The sequence below is a fragment of the Oryzias melastigma genome, linkage group LG22 (assembly GCF_002922805.2).
Source record: "Oryzias melastigma strain HK-1 linkage group LG22, ASM292280v2, whole genome shotgun sequence".
In the NCBI taxonomy this organism is placed as follows: Eukaryota; Metazoa; Chordata; class Actinopteri; order Beloniformes; family Adrianichthyidae; genus Oryzias; species Oryzias melastigma.
This window is the reverse complement of record NC_050533.1, coordinates 19,534,326-19,554,358: the sequence shown is the minus strand read 5'-3', so window position 1 is coordinate 19,554,358 and position 20,033 is coordinate 19,534,326. Positions and strand designations below refer to the sequence as shown.

Sequence of the window (20,033 nt, the reverse complement as noted above, 5' to 3'; positions counted from 1 at the left end):
AAAAATGTACAATATATAACAAGTTACAGTCGTATTCACTTGCACAATTGTACACTAATGGTTACCACTCGCTTTAAGATGGGGTGAATGGTTTGGTATGCGGGCACCAAACCAGTCAATCAGGGTTAGCATTCCGTCTTCTGCTTTACATAAACGGCTAGTTGCTGGTCTCTTAAGAAGCTCACCTAGAGGTAGAAATGGCTGGAATCTGGAGGGAAGTTCCCTTCAACCCCTTTAAACTCTGTGAACAGAGCTTCAAAGTCACGGTCCAAAAGACTTGTGCAGCTTTATCCTGCAGGGGCGATTTCACCATCTGGTGACGCTGTAAGAGCAGTTAAAGGATAATTAAAGTCATTTTGCCGTACCTTCAGGGGATCACAAATGATTACACAACATGTTTCTGCATTCAGTTACAATTTAAAAAAAAACGATTTACTTGCTGGTTTTGTTCTTTTTTGTGTGGTTTATGGAAAATGCCAAAGTAGCTGTTCTGTGTTGGTCAAAATTAATAATAGTTCATATTCTTATCATCATAGTTTGAACCTGCAGAGATTTTACCATTTGTTTGATCAAACCTTAAGTGAGAAGAGTAAAAAATAAACAGAGTAAGGAGTTTCAATAAATAAACTGGGGCCAGATAGTTTCAAAAACAAAAGCTTGACCTGGATCAAGCAAGTAACAAGCAACCAGTGGAATTAAGCCATCAAGAGGGGTGCTGTGTCCTGCTTTTAACTGGTTAAATGTAGTGAAACAGCATTTTCTACAAGTTGCAGGTGGAAAAAATTAGTCTGAGACTATAGTAAAGGAAATTGCAATAATCGAGATAAGACATTATAAGCAGATGGATCACCCTTCACATTAGAAACAAAAAGACGTTCCCTACCATCGGGCCAAGTGAAATCGATGACACACCTAGATATCTTAAGACGGGTTTACTTGACCGGCTCAAAGGTTGGTAGCAATGTCAGCATCGTCCTTCCATCCATTTTCCTCCAGCTCCTCTGGGGAAATCCTGAGGCATTCCTTGGGAAGCTTAAAGTTTTTCCAGCGTGTCCTGGGTATTCTGTGGGGTCAACACCTGAAGGGACATCCCCTATACCTCCTCAAGGAGGCGTCCAGGAAACATCCTGGGCCACCTCCACTGGTTTCTCTTAATGTGGAGGAGTAGTGGCTCTACTCTTTCTCCACATGACTAAACTCCTGACTTTCTCTCTGAAGATATACATCGCCATCAGCAACATTCAAGCAACAGCTCTCAAACAGCTCTTCTGACACATTTTTAAGTCTTTTTTCAGGCTCTACATATTAAATGCAAAAGCATTGAACACACGTTGACCAACGAGGGACTAATATTTGGTAGTGATGTATGAATGTCGCTCTCTGTACCTCACAGAAGTAATGAAGGATTCTGGAGGACAAATTATTAAATGCAATTTGTGCCCTGCTGGAATTATATGTCTTTCATAACGCAGAATAGAGCTGTGAAAGAAAAAGCCAGATTTTAATCGGTTCAACAATTCACTCCAAGCCTCTTCCATAAGTGACAGACATTCGCTAGTTAACAGTAGAAAAAAAAAGAGAAGCCCCTCCCTGCTTGTCCCATTTGAGCGCTGTGGGCCCAACAGGCACATCACAAGCCCGGTTCTGTTTGCCCACTCAAACAGAACACTTCGCTCTCAAAATGCTGGACTGCTTGTGGTTCCTAATTTCTAAAAGTCCAGTTGGAGGTAGAGCCTTCAGCCTTCAAGCCCCTGTCCTATGGAATGAGCTCCCAGTGCTGTGAAAAAGGCCAGAATGTAACTTATTGCGCCCCTACCTCACGTACTGTAATGAAGTTGGGGGAATAATTATAACGTCCTTTACATCCATTATACATACTTCCCCAAAGAAACTCTGCAGAGGGAACTTGGTTGAATAAACTGGGCCCTGGTAGTCGATTCCCTCTGCTGCTGTAGCTTTGTGGCTTTAGATGAATATTGATTGGCTAAAAATGTTAGATTTTCTATCATTGTTATTATTGCAATCTGTATTATATGCCATACCTCATGCATCTTACTATTAACACGTTTGAATTAAAACTGCATAACAATTAGTTTGCTTGTAGGCTGCTAAAAGTTAGGAGCTAGCAACAGTATGGTGCACTGGGCTTTGTCATCTATTCTCATTTACTTCTCTTCCCCTCTATTTTTAATTTTTTTATTTAGCTATCTACGCTTCTGTTTGGTGCAGTGCAACTTATGTGTTGTTCCTCTTCCGGGAGATTTCAAATTCCAGGTGGATCAACAGTGCTCCTGTTCTTGGCTGTGGACCTCGCCTCTGGCTTGTCTTGGCTGTGGTCCTAGCCTCCACCTGTCCCCCAGTTATACCTGGATGAACACTATTCAAATACTGTATGTAGTTGTAGTGTTCGAAAAGATAATTCTTCTCTAACAGTCCTAGTACAATGCCTATCCATCCTTCATGTAGACATCTCTGAGGTTTCTTCTTCTTCTTCTTTTTTGTGCTGGAATAATTTTTTTAGGAGTTTTTCAATTCCAAGAAGGTGGGTCTAAGGGCAGGGACAACCAGTTCAGTTTAAACTGTTAAGTTACGGATCCTCCTTAAAAAACTAGTTCGGACACCACTGCAGCTTCAAACGCTTCCACAACTGGAGCAATAGGGAGTCAGACAGGTGGGAAGTGATTTGGATTCAGTCTAAGAGTGAGGTGGAAATGTAAATGGACTGGAAGATCGCGTTGGAAGGGACAGTCACTTCCTCTGGGGATATGAGTCACGAGATTAACGCCATCATCAATCCGTCCCCACCAACATGCTGTAATTTAGTGAGACATGGATGTAGCGGTGCATGTCGGCTCAATCATTTAATGTTTCCATGAGGAGACACTGAAAGAACAACCAGGGGCGGTGTGGAGGTGTCAGGAGGTCCTGGGCAAACGTTCACAGAGGGGCACTCAATCACAGTTCCTCACTTTTGACAAAAATGCAAAAACATTCGGTGAACGCGCTCAGGGTTTGTTTGTCGCCAGTCGGCTTTGAGCTGTCAAGTTCAAATCTCTTCCTCCACACTCATCAGCCGCCGATGCAGAGCCGTAAAGCAGCCCTCCTCCTCTGGAGTCCTCAGATGGTTCATTTCAAATCCTCTTTATCACCACCAGCATGGACTCCAGGGACAGTTTGGCCTGCAGCTTGCTCCAGGCTCACTTCATGCTCCGTCTTTCCTTCCAGCATTTAAGCACCGACATTTTAGAATGCGGCAATAAACTAACGTCACATCTCCAGCTCTGGCTTCTGTCTCCCGACTAAAATGGAAATAATGTGTTTTTAAAGTTATGCATTATCGTAGCCTTAAAGTTCCTCGAACGCAACTCAGGAATGTTCAAAACTTTCACAACTTTTCGTTTTATGCAACAAGAGAATGGGATTTTACTTGGTTCCAATGCAGAGGATTAAACCTTGTTTAAGCCTGCATTTATGGATTTTTTTTGGGATTACATTAACAAAAATCAAAGATTCAGATTCATGAAACCACAAAGCGTGTCCTCAGCTTAAATCACCTCAAACATGTAAAATTGGACCTTTCTTACTCTCTTTAAATTGTTGGTGGAGTTAAAATCTTCTTTCTTGGAAATCACTACTCCTCCAAATAGCTTCATCTGTCTTTTTAAATTATTTATCTGCTACAAATAGATGAATAACCTCTCTCTCTCTTGTGTGTTTTTTGTGTATTTTTTATACATAAATGTTTATACATAAATAGTTTGTATTAACTTGTCTCTCAAAACCAGGCAAACATTAAAAATGAAAGTTGATGTTTTGTTTCTGCTTAGCTTAAGTGATATAAATCTAAATCTATAGTTTGACCTACCAGAGAGTTAAAGTGTTCTATATGAGGATGGTTGTCATGGTATACCTTTGATAAGAAAGGTTCTTGTTTTCTCTCTGGTTACTTCCTGTTTGACAGGAAGGTAGGAGGATAATTGTGAGGAAGAGGAAAGGTGAACAGATTTGTGCTTTGATGTCAAGGTTGCATCTTTATCACCCACGTGTGCTGCAGAGAATCCACAATAGACTCTCATTACCGAGCAGGATATTCCAATGTTGCCATGGATAGAAAGCATAGGCTTTCTAAAAGCCATTGTACACCGAATTACAGAGCACGGCAGAGGAATGCAGGAAGGAGCTGGATGGACTGACAGGTCAGAGCAAGACAGACGGAGAGACAGGTGAGAGCAAGCTCTGGAGCGGTTACCACGGTAACGCAGCATATCTATCCTTACCCTCTTCATCCTGATGTCGGTTTAATACAGACCTCATACGGAGCTGTTCGATTTATTTATGAGGGTAATTTACTGTATACTGAAAGTGTTCACTGATTAATTAACTAAACAACTGAAAAAAAAGATTTAGATCCAATTTAAATAATTATTCAATAGGCTACATTTTTTATTCTGCAATTGCAAAAAAAAGTAGAAAGTATGGAAGTAACTGCGAGGAAAATAATCAAACATATGCAAAGTTCTGCATTTAAAATAAGAATAATAATCAAAAAATAATAGAATTTTTCACAGAATGTAACATTGCAATTTAAACAATTGTTCCACAATAAGTCATGAATGGATTTTCTTATTCTTTTGCAGACTAAGACAGAAATGATTGCTTAAGGATTGCAAAATTATGCAAATGTGATGTTTAAGATTTTGCAAAACCTTGAAATTTGATTTTGACAACTTTGCAAAACCTTGAAATGAGATTTTGATAATTTCTTAAAATCTTGTCTGAGGAACGGGAAGTGCAGAAGACTCCGTTTTCTGGAATAAAGTTAAATATAAAATGGAAATTTGACAAAAACTGGAGAAACAAAAAGGAGGCAAAACAAAGCAGATGACCTGGAAAAGTAAAAGGGAAAATCAGACACTGGAATACACTGAAGGTAATGAAACAAATGAAAACATGAACCTGAACGGGAACCTGGAGTGCCTGATAGAGGAACAGTTCAAAACATGACCAAGAACACAGCAGAACAACCAGAATCCAGAATTCCATCTTGAAATGAGATTTTCATGATGTTGCAATAGGATTGTCACATTTTTGGCTTTTTTTAAATGAGAATTTTAATATTTTGCAAAAATTTTGAGATGACATTGGCAAATCTTTATTCTTTATTATTCCGTCTGTTTTTCTTTTTTTTTCATTATAAAGTCCTGCAGTTTTATACATTTTAAAGAATTCCCCTTTAAACACGAATGTATAAAAATATGAAAAAAGAAAGCACAACTTTTTGCTTAACAATCACAGTACAATTTGATGTCGTGCCAATCATGCTCTCCTCTTTTTCTTTTTCTCTCGGCCAAAGAGGAAGACAGAGAGATGGTTGGGAAAATGGAATTCCCGGGAAACAGATCTGGTGTTACTGAGCTGTTTAGCTCCAAATGGATCAGATCAAGTTTGTCGACTGCAGACGATCTTCAATTTCTCTCCCATCGATGCGCAGAAGAACGCCGGAGCAGCGGGAGGGAGGAGAGGCGCACAGCCAGCTGGGAATGTGCGGCTCATGCATCTCTGTGTAACTCCAGACAGTTTGCTGGAAACGTGAATATTTCTGTATAAAATATCAGCTATAGGCTGTGAAAAAGTGCAGTTAAAAAATTGGTTTTATAGAGTAAACTTCCATGCAGCAAAACCTGAGAGGAGCGTTAAAAGAGCGAGAATTTTCAAAGGACAGACCGGAAGTGAAACAGCTTTTATTTCAGCATAAAAGCCTTTATGTCAGAAAAGCAATATCCTGATTATTTTAATTTTTTTAATCCATTAAATAATTTTGCATGAAGCAAGAGTTAGTCAAAGCAAACTATTTGGCAAATATATAAATATTAACCAAATACACAATTATATTTAGCACAAAAACATATATAGATTTCTCTGTTCAAAATATGTCATTGGGGAATTCTTCCTGGACTGTTTAAGTCTTTGAATGTTTGAAGCAAAGCAAATCTGAAAGCGAAGACTCTTGAGTCTTGTGGTTTATAAGCAAATACAATAATAGTCTACTAATTTTCTTAGAATGTTATAGAATTAATTAAAAAAACAAAATAATAGTGTCTGCTTCTCTTGAAAGTATTTTTTTCTATCATACGAAGTAAACAGTTCACACACATTTTTATCTTTATTTCATGAAAGAAATTCCAAAAAAAAAAAAAAAAAATCACTTTAATTTCAGAACTTTCCCCACAAAAAAAAGTAATTTTCAAGATGGTGCAGGACGTGGGATCTGTTGTAAAACTATTCATTTTTTCAAGAAAAATCCTACACGTCAGTCACTGAAGCAGGTGTGGTGCCATGGTACGTTACCTCTGCATGAATGTGTTTCCTCGGTCTCAGGCATTGTTAAATAGTTTTGTAACACTAATATTTAGTGCAAAAAAGCATAAAAAGAAGATGGATGATCATAGTAGACTTTATTGTGGAGCTTTCGGGAGTTTATTGTCACATTTTCATTTTTTCCCTTTTCTATGTAAAACAACAGCTTCTTGTGTTTGAAAAAAAACAACTTTGTTTGACTAATTTAGAATAAAAAAACATGATTCATGAAAGTGATTTTGTTATAGAAGCATGTTCCAACAGACAATTATAAATGCTTTTTGTTTTTCACTGCAAATTATTTTGGGGCACATTCTGTCAGGCCGCTGCTGATCCAGCCTGACAGAATCTGTGCCCCCTCTCTTTATACGTATGTGGTACGTATACGTGGTAAAAAAAAAAAAAAAAAACATGAGTAAACTCCAAAAAGTCCCAGGATAAAGTCTGTCGTTATCATGCACCTTCTTTTTACGCCTTTTGGGACAAAATACGAGTGTTACAGAGCAAATCAACAACGACTTTGAGTGGGGATACACATTCTGACAGGGGGGGCGTACCTGGGCACCACACCTGTTAAACTCCACTGAAGTGACTCAGTCATAATTAACTCTTTGACAGCTGAAGTGTCGCCGGTGACGCTTAAAATCTCGTAACGTTTTAATTATTATCGCGATCAACATCATTCCATCAGATTTTACTGTTAGCCGCTGTTGATCTCGTCAATTAATCTCTTCCATGCAGAATGTGTCCAAATTTGTGTCCATACCTGTGGAATTTCATCTTTGGTGTATTTTATTTTGAAATCTGCGCTAGGAAGTGAAGTGACTAGATCAACTCGAGCTTGACACCGGCTGTGCGGGATGCGCTGCGAGGATTATCAGAGCCGGAGAGCCAGGAGAGGAGGACGGGATCAGCGGGACGGGACTGTTAAGCCACCGGTCTGAAAGTGACCGGCGGTCGCCTTCACCAGGACCTCAGATTCTATTCTATTCTATTCTATTCTATTCTATTCTATTCTATTCTATTCTATTCTATTCTATTCTAAAGGAGCGACAGAACACTAGACTCCAAGGCAGCAGAGGAAGGAGGAGAGCTCCAGATCCAGAGAGAAAGCTCTTTACGCAGAGTTACTTTCCTTTCATCCAAACTGCGCACCGGGGATGCGAGGAGACGCAGAAACAGGACTTTTTCCTCCCTCCACCTGGGAAATAACCGGCTTTTTGTAGCGGAATTTCTTCCTTTTCCAACTGTACCGGGTGTTGGAAAGAAGAGACAGAATAAAAAAGAGAGAGAAAGAAGGGGAAACGGGGCTGGGAGAAGCTTCCCAGTTCTGTCTCGGATGGGATTTTTCATGCGCCCTGCGGATGGCGGGATGAAACCGGGAGCGGAGGAAGAGTGAAGAGGGGCAGGGAGGGATAGAGATTTGAGAGAAAATAAAAAGGAAAAGAGAGGAGGATGGAGTCGTCGGGCGCTGGAAGAATGCAAAACGGACGCACCCCTGCACGAGACAAGATTGAACTCGGAATTTAAAGGCACCCAAAGGATACCAGACACGGTGACGACGTTTATGGGGGGTATTTTCTTTTTCTTCCCCTGGACCCGTTTGTGTGGAGTTACAACTGTCATTACTGATCTATTACAATGGAAAGTGGAGGAATAACTGGCATCTGACAGTCAAGAAAAGAAGGAAAAAGGTACACATTCCTATCTATCTATCTATCTATCTATCTATCTATCTATCTATCTATCTATCTATCTATCTATCTATCTATCTATCTATCTATCTATCGTAGATCTATGTAAGGATGGGTGGTTGGAGTTATATTTGCTGAGATGCATTGGGTGTATGATGACAGCAGGGTGTGTGTGTGTGTGTGTGTGGTGGGGGGTTGGAGGGGGGGACCTGGTTCCGCTGCATGTGAGGAAAAGTGTCTGAGAACATCACAAGGTCAAAACCGAGCCTGCTTCCAACGAGGTTCAGTACAGATTGGGTCCAGGGATGCTGCTGCTGTCATCGTCCTTCATCATCATCATCTTCACCACCAGAACCTGCCTCTGCACCCACCTCCCTGGTGCGTGTGGAAGAATGCATGGCCCACCTGAACGCGTGTTGCCGCGGACGACGATCCCAGTGCCTCAGAGTGGGTAGAGAACTGTGTGCATGGATGAGCTGCACCTGTGTTTGTGTCGGTGACACGGCGTTGTGCATACAGTCAGGATTTGTGTCCCCCCCTTTTTTTTCTGGTGTCTGTCTAAAAGGAGAAAATTGGTCATTAAAAACCAGAATGCTGAATAATTGATCCAACTTGACATCATATGTGCATGAATACCTTAATAAAACCGTCTGATGTAGCTTCATAAAATACCAACACAAGTCTTTTCCAGTCCTTTTAATTAGACCAAAAAGAAACCTACAAGTGAAACCATAATACAAACAAATTAGGGTCAAGTATGTAAAAAATATAATAAAAAGTAAACAGAAAGACTGTCTTTTCCCTTTTCCAGCCAAGATTTATGCTCTAGTTAGCTTTTCTGGAGCTGACACCATGTGGTTTGATATTGTCTTATACGTTGGCGTGAGCTCAGTGTTTTTCTTTCTTGACTGACACATGGCGACCTGTCCACGATGGAGCCCTTCTCTCACTCTGACAGCTTGGATTGAAGAAGATAAAGCAAAGACCACAGAATGAAAGATTCAGGGCAGTATTTGTTAGATCCAGTCAGATGTTCTTTTTAGACATGCTACATTTTGAGAAAAGTGTCTTGAGATATTTAAGTTTCTGGTTTTTCACTTTAGAACTAAAAGATGAGGCATTGTTGTGTTTTATTGAACAGCTTTAGTAGATTACACACCCTTAGTGACACGTTTTTATGTCTTGTTGCTGTTAAATAATGTTAAATAAATGCTGCAGTCATTTCACAATGAGGGAAATCTTCTTTAGTAGAAAATCTTTGAAGGGTTTGCCTAAGAACGCTCAACTCTGTCACTACTGAGATGCTGATGCTATTTGAATAAGAAAACCAGATTCAATAAAGTTGACAATGCACAGTTCCTGTCCAAACCCAACATGTCATGTTTTATAATCATCCCTGTAGTATGGTGCTTAAGGGGGATTTTACCTTAGAGCTTGTATTCTTGACAGATAAGGAACCAGCTGAAAAGTGCCTTATAGTCTTTAAGTGTTTTGTTGCTGAAAATGGTGTTGTGTGTCCAACCAACACAATCTAATTTCTAAGTCATTACATATTGACGATTGGTCCGCGGACCAGTCCTCGGGATGCATATGGTACCAGTACTGTAACCCTGAACCGGTACCCTAACCCTATCCTGGTCTGCAAACTGGTTCCATGTCTGGTAGTGTATGGGGGATGGTTCCAGTACTGTCCGGTACCATGCGGTTAGTGTCCGCGTCTGGTTTTGCGGGCGTTCAGTACCAGGTTGCGGTTAGGGTTAGGGTACCGATGCAGTACGCGTTCCGATACCGGATCGATACCCAGTGAATATTTCAATGTGGGCCCCATATAGTTTACCTTTGGGCTGAACATGTTCAGCCCAAAGGTAAACTATATGGGCAGGTGGTTTTCCCGGTAGGTTTGTCTGCGGGTTTCATGGTGGCCCCATCTGTGTTTCCCTAATGACTTGTGTCTGCCCAAAAAACTTGGTTCCCTTTTTTTTACCGGAGGGATGTTGACATAAATGAAAACAGTCTAGACATAGTTTCTAGTACTGCCACGTATCTTGATACTGAATTTCTACATTTAACAACTACAAAAAAACATCTATTATATCAGGGTTCTCATACTCAGTTTATTTTGGGGCCACTGAAGGCAAAGTCCTGGCCTAGGTGGGGAATCAGTGGTCTGGGTCCTAAGCTAACCAGAAAGCTTAGTGAGCTAACAAGCTGCCTGCCGGATTGCATAGCGAGTTAGCGAGCTCTGCTGCCCAGTAAATCATTAAAGTTTTCGTAGCTATGCGTGAATGCAAGAGTTTAGAAAGCAGAAGTCCACAATTCACAATTACATGCATTTACATAGACCTTTGATTGGAGGTGGTTGCTTCAATGGACATTTCTGAGTGCGGTGTGAACGTAGATGTAGGCTGACAGATACGAGACCTTTGGGGAGATCTTGAACACAACATGCATCTATAAACTGAAGCAAAGTTGAATAAACAATGAGTTATTGGGTTCTATGATAATGTAGGAGATTGATGTACAGAGAAATGGTTGAAGTGACGCCTTCTGTCAGTCATTCTTAAAGCTCTTGATTCACAGAATACATTTGTCAACTGTCTTGAATAGACAAAAAGATTGAAACAAAGAAAACACACTTTGAACAGTTGGGGACAATTGTCTTCCATTCTAAGACATTGTCTCTGCTTGCTGACTTTAATTATGGTCTTTAGTTCATTTACTCTGTCACATACAAACTTATCGTAAGAAAGCAAAATATTCCTACCAGGTTTTTGCATTTTGAGGAAATTTCTAGTTGTAATAGACGATGAGAGAATTGTCAGTACAGACACTCCTTTTTTGGTGTTTACATGCTTAGAGAAGTTTGTCGTTGACATTTTATGAATAAAGCACCCTTAATTGTGTTTACAAAACCGCCTCTTTACACAGAAGCCTCTACAAACAACAGCTATGTGTCCTTGGTCATTTAATTACCATATGTGCCACATTATGAGATCATTTTTAACCAAATGCTTTCAGGCCGTGGAGCTTCATTTATCACTCATTTAGTATTGTGGCAAATGGGATTTTTTTCTTTTTTATTCCTCTGCTGATTTGGAGTCGCATCACTTTGTCGCGGTACAGTAACTTACATTGATTGATCAAAGAAAATATAGTTACGCGCTTGAGCCACTCACGTTGATGCTAAATGGCCCGTGGATATGGAAGCATTATGTAAATACAACCTCAGGACCTGAACAGTGTGAGGGAATGAGTGAGCTGGAAAAAAAAGTGTCATTTTTGGGGGGATTAATTTTTGTTGCATTTAGCTATCCATTTAAAAGCTGAGTTGTCATGCCAATAGGCTGTGGATGAATGGCAGTGCATTTGTGTAACACGTTATGGCTTGTAGTACTGCTCAGATATACAATAGTGAAAGCGACTCTTGTTTTTCCGTTTGGTAGCATCAACTGGATTCTTCAGAATTAAAAACCTACTCTATCATAAAATGTCATAAGATACCATATTTACTTGTATCAACTTTAGTAATTTAATTTGTAGATTTCAACAAGTGAAGGTTTCTAGTACTGACATGTATCGTGATACTGAATTTCTACATTAAAAAACTACCAAATACATCTATTATATCATAGTTCTCAAACCTTGATTGGGACCACTGAAGGCGGAGTCTAGCTGAGGCTGGGTTCCATTTGTGCCAAAAATATGTTTTTGCATCCACTGTCTATATCTTTGGTCCATTGTCTATGTCTACTGAGCAAGTTTATTGAACATTTGTTCGTGTCTATGTACTACTAAGCAATTCACTCACTCCAGTTCTCATATACAGCCAATGGTTAAAACACATGACTAGGTTGGGGTAAGACTGGCCTGTTCTGCCCCACTCATTCAGTTATGACACTGTTAATGTTAGCTAGCTGGGACAATGACTAAGGGTTATTAGCAATGTTTTGTTTTCTCGTTCAAGAAGGCAAAGTTAGCTGTGCTTTAGTTCCCAAAAAACACAATTTGAGGAGGAATACTTGTCAAGAAGTTTTAGAGGAAATAAAATCTGTCTAAACAGAATAGATCTTGTGGCTAAATAGTTAGCTAGCATCCATGAACAAAGAAGCTAGGTAGCATTTGAGCAAGACTCCTGTAGTTGTGACACAAATGTATTTACAGCTAAAGTTTGAGATGCAAAATGCTATAATATTACCGCACTGAAGGAAAGACTATTTATAAGTAATTCATAATTAATTAACCTTACATTTTATTGGTATCCAAATGTGATTTTTTTTTGGTGAAAAAGCAAACAATGCTCCATGGTAAAAAAGAGCATTTATTTTGTAATTAGCCTGTGTGCAAATGCTTTGTTTGGATTTTAAAAACATAAACATAAAGCCATTTGTTAGTTAAATATTCATGACTAACACAAGAGCCATTAAGAGTTGTCTCATGATATTTAGATCTAAATGCAGGAGGGGATGAGTCTACTGCACAAGCTGCAAGAAGCTTGTTTATCTGTGTTTAACCTCCGAAAATGGACAAAGTTTGGGAATATAAAACCTTTACTTTATTTATGTAAAAGGACAGAGTCTCAGAAAACACTTCAGATTTCAGTTATTTAAAATATATGTAAATTATGCAAGTATTTGCCAGTTAATAAGGTTTTATGTCAGGAAATGTCAAGCACTTCTCTCTGCATTTATTATACCTTTGACTCAACATAGTGGGAGTAAAGTACATTTTTTTGTCTTTAAGAATGAATTTTATCACACTAATTTACAGCAAATGTGCCAAGACATTTACAGAGGACACATTTAAAAGACAGATGATGATCTATCATAATAAACTATAAATAAACAGTAAACAGTTGTTTTTTTATACGGTGGCCCTGAAGTGCAGTTAACTCAACGAAAAAAACATATTAAAGATCACAATTATGATTAAGAGGCAAAACAAATAACATTAAAAATATATATATTTTTAGAAATTAAAGCAAAATTCCAGAAACCAAAACATAGTTTCAAATGAATTAAATTGAAAAAAAGAAAAGAAATGGGAGTAATTTTCAGGAATTAAAATGAAATGTTAAAAAAACAATGCAATATAATAAACAGGTAAAATAATGAGACATTGCTGATTGGTTGATGACATTTAGGCTTTAATGTTTGAGTTATTTTAAATGCGTCTTCAATCTCTGCATACTAATAAAGTTTTTTGATTAGTATGGAGCATATATCTTCATGGTAAATAACGTCATCCTCCAATAGTACCAGCCCTCTCTGGTTCCTTAATGTATTTCATTTTTGAACATTTCACGTTGATTGATTGAAACTACTTTTGTTTTCCAAAATGCTTCTTTTTTTGTTTGTTTCATTATCTTAAATTGGTTTTGGGAATTTTCTTTTGATTTCCAAAAATTGAAATAATGCATCTACTAATAAAAGTGCTATAATTTGTGGCGTTTAAAAATAATATTTTTTTTATCTTTTACCTTTTTTAATGTTTTAATGTGATGGAAACTAATATTCTTAAATGTAGCAAATTACCTCAATTTTAATATTTCACATTTTTCCGTGTCGATTTAGCTTTTTTTAACTCTAGTTGTGATCTTTAGTATTTTTTGCATTGAGTAATTTTTTTTAATGTGATTTGGACTTCAGGGCCACCGTACTCTTGACTCTAATTGACCAATAACAACTGTTGTTCCAAACCTCTTTGAAAATGTTTAATGAAAATGTGACTTATCTAAATCTGCTTGTCTCAACAGTGTTTTATGGTTATTTCTATAATATGTAAAACAGAAATTCTGCTGGTTGATGTGCATTTAATATTAACTGAAAATATTCATTTAAATAATGTTCCTAATTTGTTGATTCATATTCTTATTCTCCCTAAAGGGGATACCGTCTAAATTTTTAATCAGAAGAATTTTGTAGTTAATTAATCCTTCATTTCTTTACTAAAATTGATATTTTTTGGAAATCTCTGCCTGTTCTGAATATACATATGAATGCATTTCAATCTTGTGTTGCCAGTCTTTCTCTTCTCCTTCTATTTAGAAGAGGACAGAGTGTTTAGTCTGTCCTCTTCTCTGTTTATCCATCTGACAGAGGCGTGCAGGATTCTTCAGTGGGTGATGGAGCTCTAATTCGGTTCATTCCTCTGCCCAAAGACAGATAGCGAGAGCGGAGGCACTAGTGAGAGGGATGGAGACTGCAGATGTTAGGGAGCATTTCCAATTAGGAGCGGAGCGGCCGTCCTCGGGAAGCTGTCCCGACGCAGAGACATCTGGAATCCCCCCTGCAGCTGACTGAAATCATATGCACGTTGTTTTTGGATGCCTCAGTCAAGTGCAGCAACATGTCCAAAGATGTGTCACCAAACAGTCCGGAGGGGGGAAATGAAGCTGACAGGGCGATGAGGAAATCACACAAACGCAATCATGCCTCAGGTTTGCCTCTTTCAATTAAAGAGCCAAGCGCCGGAGCTGTGAGGGAAGGGGAATGCTCATTTACAGACATCCGTTCCTGCAGGGATTAGTCCAGACATTTCGAAAAGTGACCTCCTGGAATACTTGCATGAACTTTAACATGTTTAATTTTTATTTTTCAAAAGGAAAAACACATTTAAGGGAATCTAAGAACAGTTTAAGTCAAACTTCCTCTGAATAGTTTTTGATTTGCACAAATCAAACCACACATTCCTCTGTATATTTTCTAAGAAAGAGTACGTTTTTTAGGGAATTATTTTAGTTTTGATCCACACCTAGTTTTTTTATATTAAATAAAAACAAATGTCTCAGTTTTCTCCTGTATTTCAAGTTGCAAGTTCTTCTTGTTTTGGTAACCACACAACTGACCATTAGACATGTCGATTTTTTTCTGTAAATCCCATTTAGACTAAAGCTGAATGAGACTTTAGTCCCTCTACAAATGGCTCAAATTCAGAGTCACATTACACTTTTTTTTGTTTTTTGTTTTTGTTTATTGCTTTTCTGATAAATATTCTACTGAACAACGGGAAGATTTCCATACAGCCGGGACAGTTCGCTAGTCCGTTTTGAGGCCACACAGATAAACAACTCTACACATTCACAGGGAGCATTTAGAGTCATCAGTCCACCTGTTGAGCATGTTTTTAGAAAGTGGGAGGAAGCTGGAGTTGGAAGACTTTGTAGTCAAATGTACTTTAAGGACAGTAGATGTCTCTAGATCATATGGAGAGAATTTGTGGTTGGGTAATACTTGAATTGTGTGTAACTTTGGATTTGTGTGTGTTTATTTTTGATTTGTAACTCATACATTTTGTGCATAAGTACAAAAAATATGAAATAAAAAAATATATAAATTACACTTAAACAGATATGCGGACCAGAAAACCCCAATCTTGTGTGAATTGTAGTTTTCTGTTGTTTATCTGACAGGAGATGTACCTGGTGTGTCATTCTGCAGTTGTAGTCCTCATGGTTGACCGTGTTTAGAGATTCTCTTCTGCAGACCTCAGTTGTATCAGTGGTTACTTGAGTTACTGTTGCCTTTCTATCACCTGGAACCAATCTGGACATTTTCATTTGACCTCTGACATGAACAAGATGTTTCCTCCCACAAAACTGCAGCTCACTGGATATTTTCTCTTTTTCTGACCATTCTCTGTAAAGATGGGAGAAAATCCCAGTAGATCAGCAGTTTCTGGAAAACTCAGACCAGTCCGTCTGGCACCAACAACCATGATATGTTCAAAGTCACTTCAATCCCCTTTATTTGCCATTCTGATGTTTGATTTGAACACTAGCAGATGATTTTGACCATCTCTACACGCCTAAATTCATTGTGTTGCTACTACAGTATATGGTTGGCTTGTATTAATGGGTGTCCCTAAAAAGTGTCTAGTAAGGGTATATTACACATAACTGCAGGATTACTCCAAACTGAATTCATGGTATTAAGCATTGCAGCAAAAACAAAAAGCAGAAGAAAGGAAAAATAAATGAGAATGCTCTATTAGTGTAAATAAATTACTTAAACAGCCTGGTTTTGGACTGGGATGATGCAATAGACAGGAAAATGTAAAACATTTATGCGTGCTGTCACATTATGCTTTTGACAGTCAACATTTTTTTTGTACTTTGAACAAAAACTAGCTTGGTGTGAGTGCATATTTTGTAACTACTATGTAATTAAGATATAGTTCATGTTCAAATCTTTAAGACTTGAATTTCAAAACTGGAGAAAGTGTGTTTTTTTTTCTCCATGTTACCCTGTAACGGACTGGCAAAATGTTTAGGATATATTCTGTTTTCGCCTGACAGTACTAGATAGGCTCCAGCAACTCTGTTACTCCAAATTGGATTAAATTTAATTAGAAAGTGGATTGAAAATTGTAGTAGAGTTTTGTAGATTCAAATGTTTTGTTGATTTATCTAAGAAATCCTCAGATTTCAGATCAACAGGTCATTTTTTGTTGTTTTTCTTCACTTCTTTGCAGTAAATATGTTGAATTAGGTATTTCTTATCTCCCTGCTCTTTCCACACACCTGCTGCTTCACAGTCACCTGTGACGTGTTTGACATTGCATCCTTCTCGAGGAAGCCAGCTGGGAGAATCTGCATTTGTGTGTGTGTTTCTGGGTGTGTGCATCAGTGCAGGTGTAAAGAATAGGTGGTGTGACAGATGTGAGACATGTTGGGTGATAATGAGCTGTGTGCGCTGTAGATCAGACACGTATGAATGTGACACAACACGGACAGACTTTTGGCTCCTCGCCTGCAACGCCGCTTCCCAGTCTATTTGTATATCTATCAGGCTGCATCCTATGCTAATTAACAGAATTTAAAATAGACATTCGTACATGATGGAGTCAAAACTCATGTCGATCAGAGTCTGAGTCAGAGTTTTTTTTAAATATAATCTACAGATACTTACGAAACTTTTGACCCAGATAAAGCAAATCTTTGCTGTTTTAATGTCTTTTTTACACACTCACGTAAAGATACACTATAGAAATATGTGAAAATGTAAAAAAAAATGTTCTACGCTTGTAAATATTCTAATAAATAGAATAACTACACTTTTAGACTGATTTTATTGTGTAAGGAGTAATATGAACATTTAGGCAAACAAATGCTATTTTTTATTGTTTCTGACACTTTATCCACAACGCATAATTTATTGACAATTATTGAACTTCCAGATTAACCCTTGTACAGTCTCATTGGGTCCAGATGACCCAAGCCTTAGATTGTCGTGTTATCCATCCCATGACAAATGTGGATGAATGTGGACACGATTTTATGTCTGCCACAGACACCAGTGAAGATCAAAAACCATTGGAAAAAAAGTTCAGTTGACTTTCTTGTGGGGTCCAAATGACCCCACTCCCAACATCAACATACCTTGGATGGCACAAGGGTTAGAGCTTATTTATAAATGAAAACAAATGGAAGCTCATGTATGTTTAAAGGTGAATGAACCTTGACAACACACAAGGTTTAAGGCCATGGCTTCACTCTTTTACACTAGGAATATCGTCGGCAACACATAAATAACTTGTTCTGTTACACACTATAACTCTTTGACCGTTTATGTGAATCAACTGATTCTGATTTGGAAAAAAGTGGCTTTTCATACCAGTTGAAGCTGTAATAGCTGTCTTTTGCAGTCATTACAACTTCAGCTCTTCTGAGAAGGCTGTCCGCTAGGTTGAGGAGTGTGTTTCTAGGAATTTCTGAACATTCTTCCAAAAGCGCATTGGTCAGGTCACACACTGATGATGGTGGACAAGACCTGGTTCTCAGTTTCCACTCTAATTCATCCCATAGGTGTTCGTTGTTCTTTAGGATTCAGGTCAGGACTCTCTGCAGGCCAGTCTAGTTCATCCACACCAGACTGTCATCCCAACACACTCTTACACCCAAGTCGTTACATATTGACATTTGGCTAAGTAGCCCTCGTGCTACTTTTTGACGTTTTTGGTGTCCCCAACTCGTCGTTTTTTGACCTACTGGCTGTACCCATTAAACCATGGGTCCCAAACCTCCAAGCTGTGAACCGGAACCGGTCCAATACTGTGACACATACCCTAACCCACTACCAGTGCCCTAACTCAACACAGGGCCAGATGCAGTTCCAGACCCAAACCGGTACCAGCCGCAGTACCAGGGGCAAACCAGACGCGGTACCAGATGCAAACCAGTACCAGGTTAAGGTTAGGGTACCAGTACTGGGTTAGGGTACTGATTCTGCACTCGCCCTGAGGACCAGTGCACCAAAAGTGACGCGGAAGGGGCCTTGAGAACGTGTTGATCCTCCATGTCTTTCTGGACCTGGCTTTGTGCACTGGTGTACAGTCATGCTGGAAGAGGAAAGGCCCGCTCCAAACTGTTCCCACAAGAGTATGGAACTCCTGAAGCATTCAAAGTTCCTTTCACTGGAACTAAGGGACCAAGCCGTGGCTTGGATGCAGCTGCTCAGCCATGGAAACCCATTCAACGAAGCTCTCTGTGTACTGTACATGGGCTAATCTGAAGGTCACGTGAAGTTTGGAGCTCTGTAGCAATTAGCTGTGCAGAAAGTCGGTGACCTGTTTGAGCTTCAGCATCTACTGACCCCTCATTGTCAGTCTACCACTTGGTGGCTGAGCTGCTGTTGTTCCCAAACTCGTCCATCTTGTTCAGATAGAACTGACAGTCGACTGTGGAATATTTAGAACATTTCATGACTGGATTTGTTGCACAGATGCCGTCCGATGATATTTTCATGCTGAATTCACTTTTCGTGGCCATTCTTTCACAAATGTTTGTAAAAACAGTTTGCATACCTGAGGGCTTGATTTTATACATCTATGGCCAGGACAAGAGATTTGGACGCCTGATTCTGATCATTTGCATGGCTGAGCCAATACTTTTGGTAACATAGTGTATGTAAGTTACATTTATCACCTCAATATCCTCAGATATTCCATCTAGTCAAATGAAGTGCCACTAAAAATATATTTTTTCAACAATACAAGGCTTTATTTCATTGGTTAAATGTTTAAAAAATTGGCTAATTTTTTTTCTTATGGATTTAGAAAGAAATTGAGCTAAAATTTAGCATGCATTGATAACATCTGTGCTACAACTGTTTGAATGAAGTGGTTGATACGAATGCACACACTTCATACCTGCAGGTCATGATATCTCAGGCTGCATTTACACACTCAGCCCTCATCTCTCTCTTCCTGCAGAGCAGCTGACAGGCTTGCTGAGTTTGTGACACTAAATGCCTGTAAGCCACCCGCCTCTTACGGCGGCGTATGCTACAGATTTATTTTTTTTTCTCTTAGCTGTTTGTTTTCTTTGAAGTGGGCCTGATGAATGTGTCACTTTGAAGGTGTTGCGCTTAATGTCTTTAAATAACACTGTCTTTCAAGACAATTGCTTCCTAGAATCTTGTTTAATAAAGCCTTTAATGAATGACAAAAATATAGTTTCTTCCACCAAAGGACTGGATCAGAGTTTTGTTTTTTTTAATGTCATGCAAATGAAAAAACTAAAGTACCAAAAGCAAGTGGTACTCAATCACACTTTTGGCAATTTCAGTAATCTTGGTATCAAAACGTTCAGGCAGTTCAGGACATTACTGCTTGTGCTTTTGGTATTCCTAAACTTAATAGTTTTTCTAAATATTGAGCAAAATATTACCCATAGAAAATGAATGAGAAATTGCTCAAAAACTTTGAAACTTGCAATTGTCCGCATATCCTTTCAGCAAGAGACATTATTATGACATTAAAATGTTCAGCAAACACTGAGTTTTTAGGTCAATTTGGCATTTAGCTTTTGTTTTGAGAAAATGCTAGCTGCTGTTGGCTAATTTAGACATCTTTCCCATTTTTTTTTGTAATTTCGCTAACCCTTTAGTGTTACCCTAGGTGTTTTTGGCTAATTTAGACAACTTTTCAGGGGTTTTTTTTCCTAACTTGGAGCTAAGCTAACATTTTAGTAATATGCTAGCTGTT

General features: G+C 38.7%; 1 protein-coding gene across 1 annotated transcript in view; it reads left to right on the top strand.

The window, feature by feature from the left end:
- The first annotated feature begins 7,147 nt into the window (after nucleotides 1-7,147).
- Nucleotides 7,148-20,033, top strand: part of lrfn5a (leucine rich repeat and fibronectin type III domain containing 5a) — a 144,434-nt gene continuing 131,548 nt past the window's right edge. Inside the window, exon 1 of the mRNA XM_024274494.2 lies at nucleotides 7,148-8,051. The gene's annotated coding sequence lies outside the window, so the exon portion shown is untranslated. The remainder of the gene's footprint in view (nucleotides 8,052-20,033) is intronic.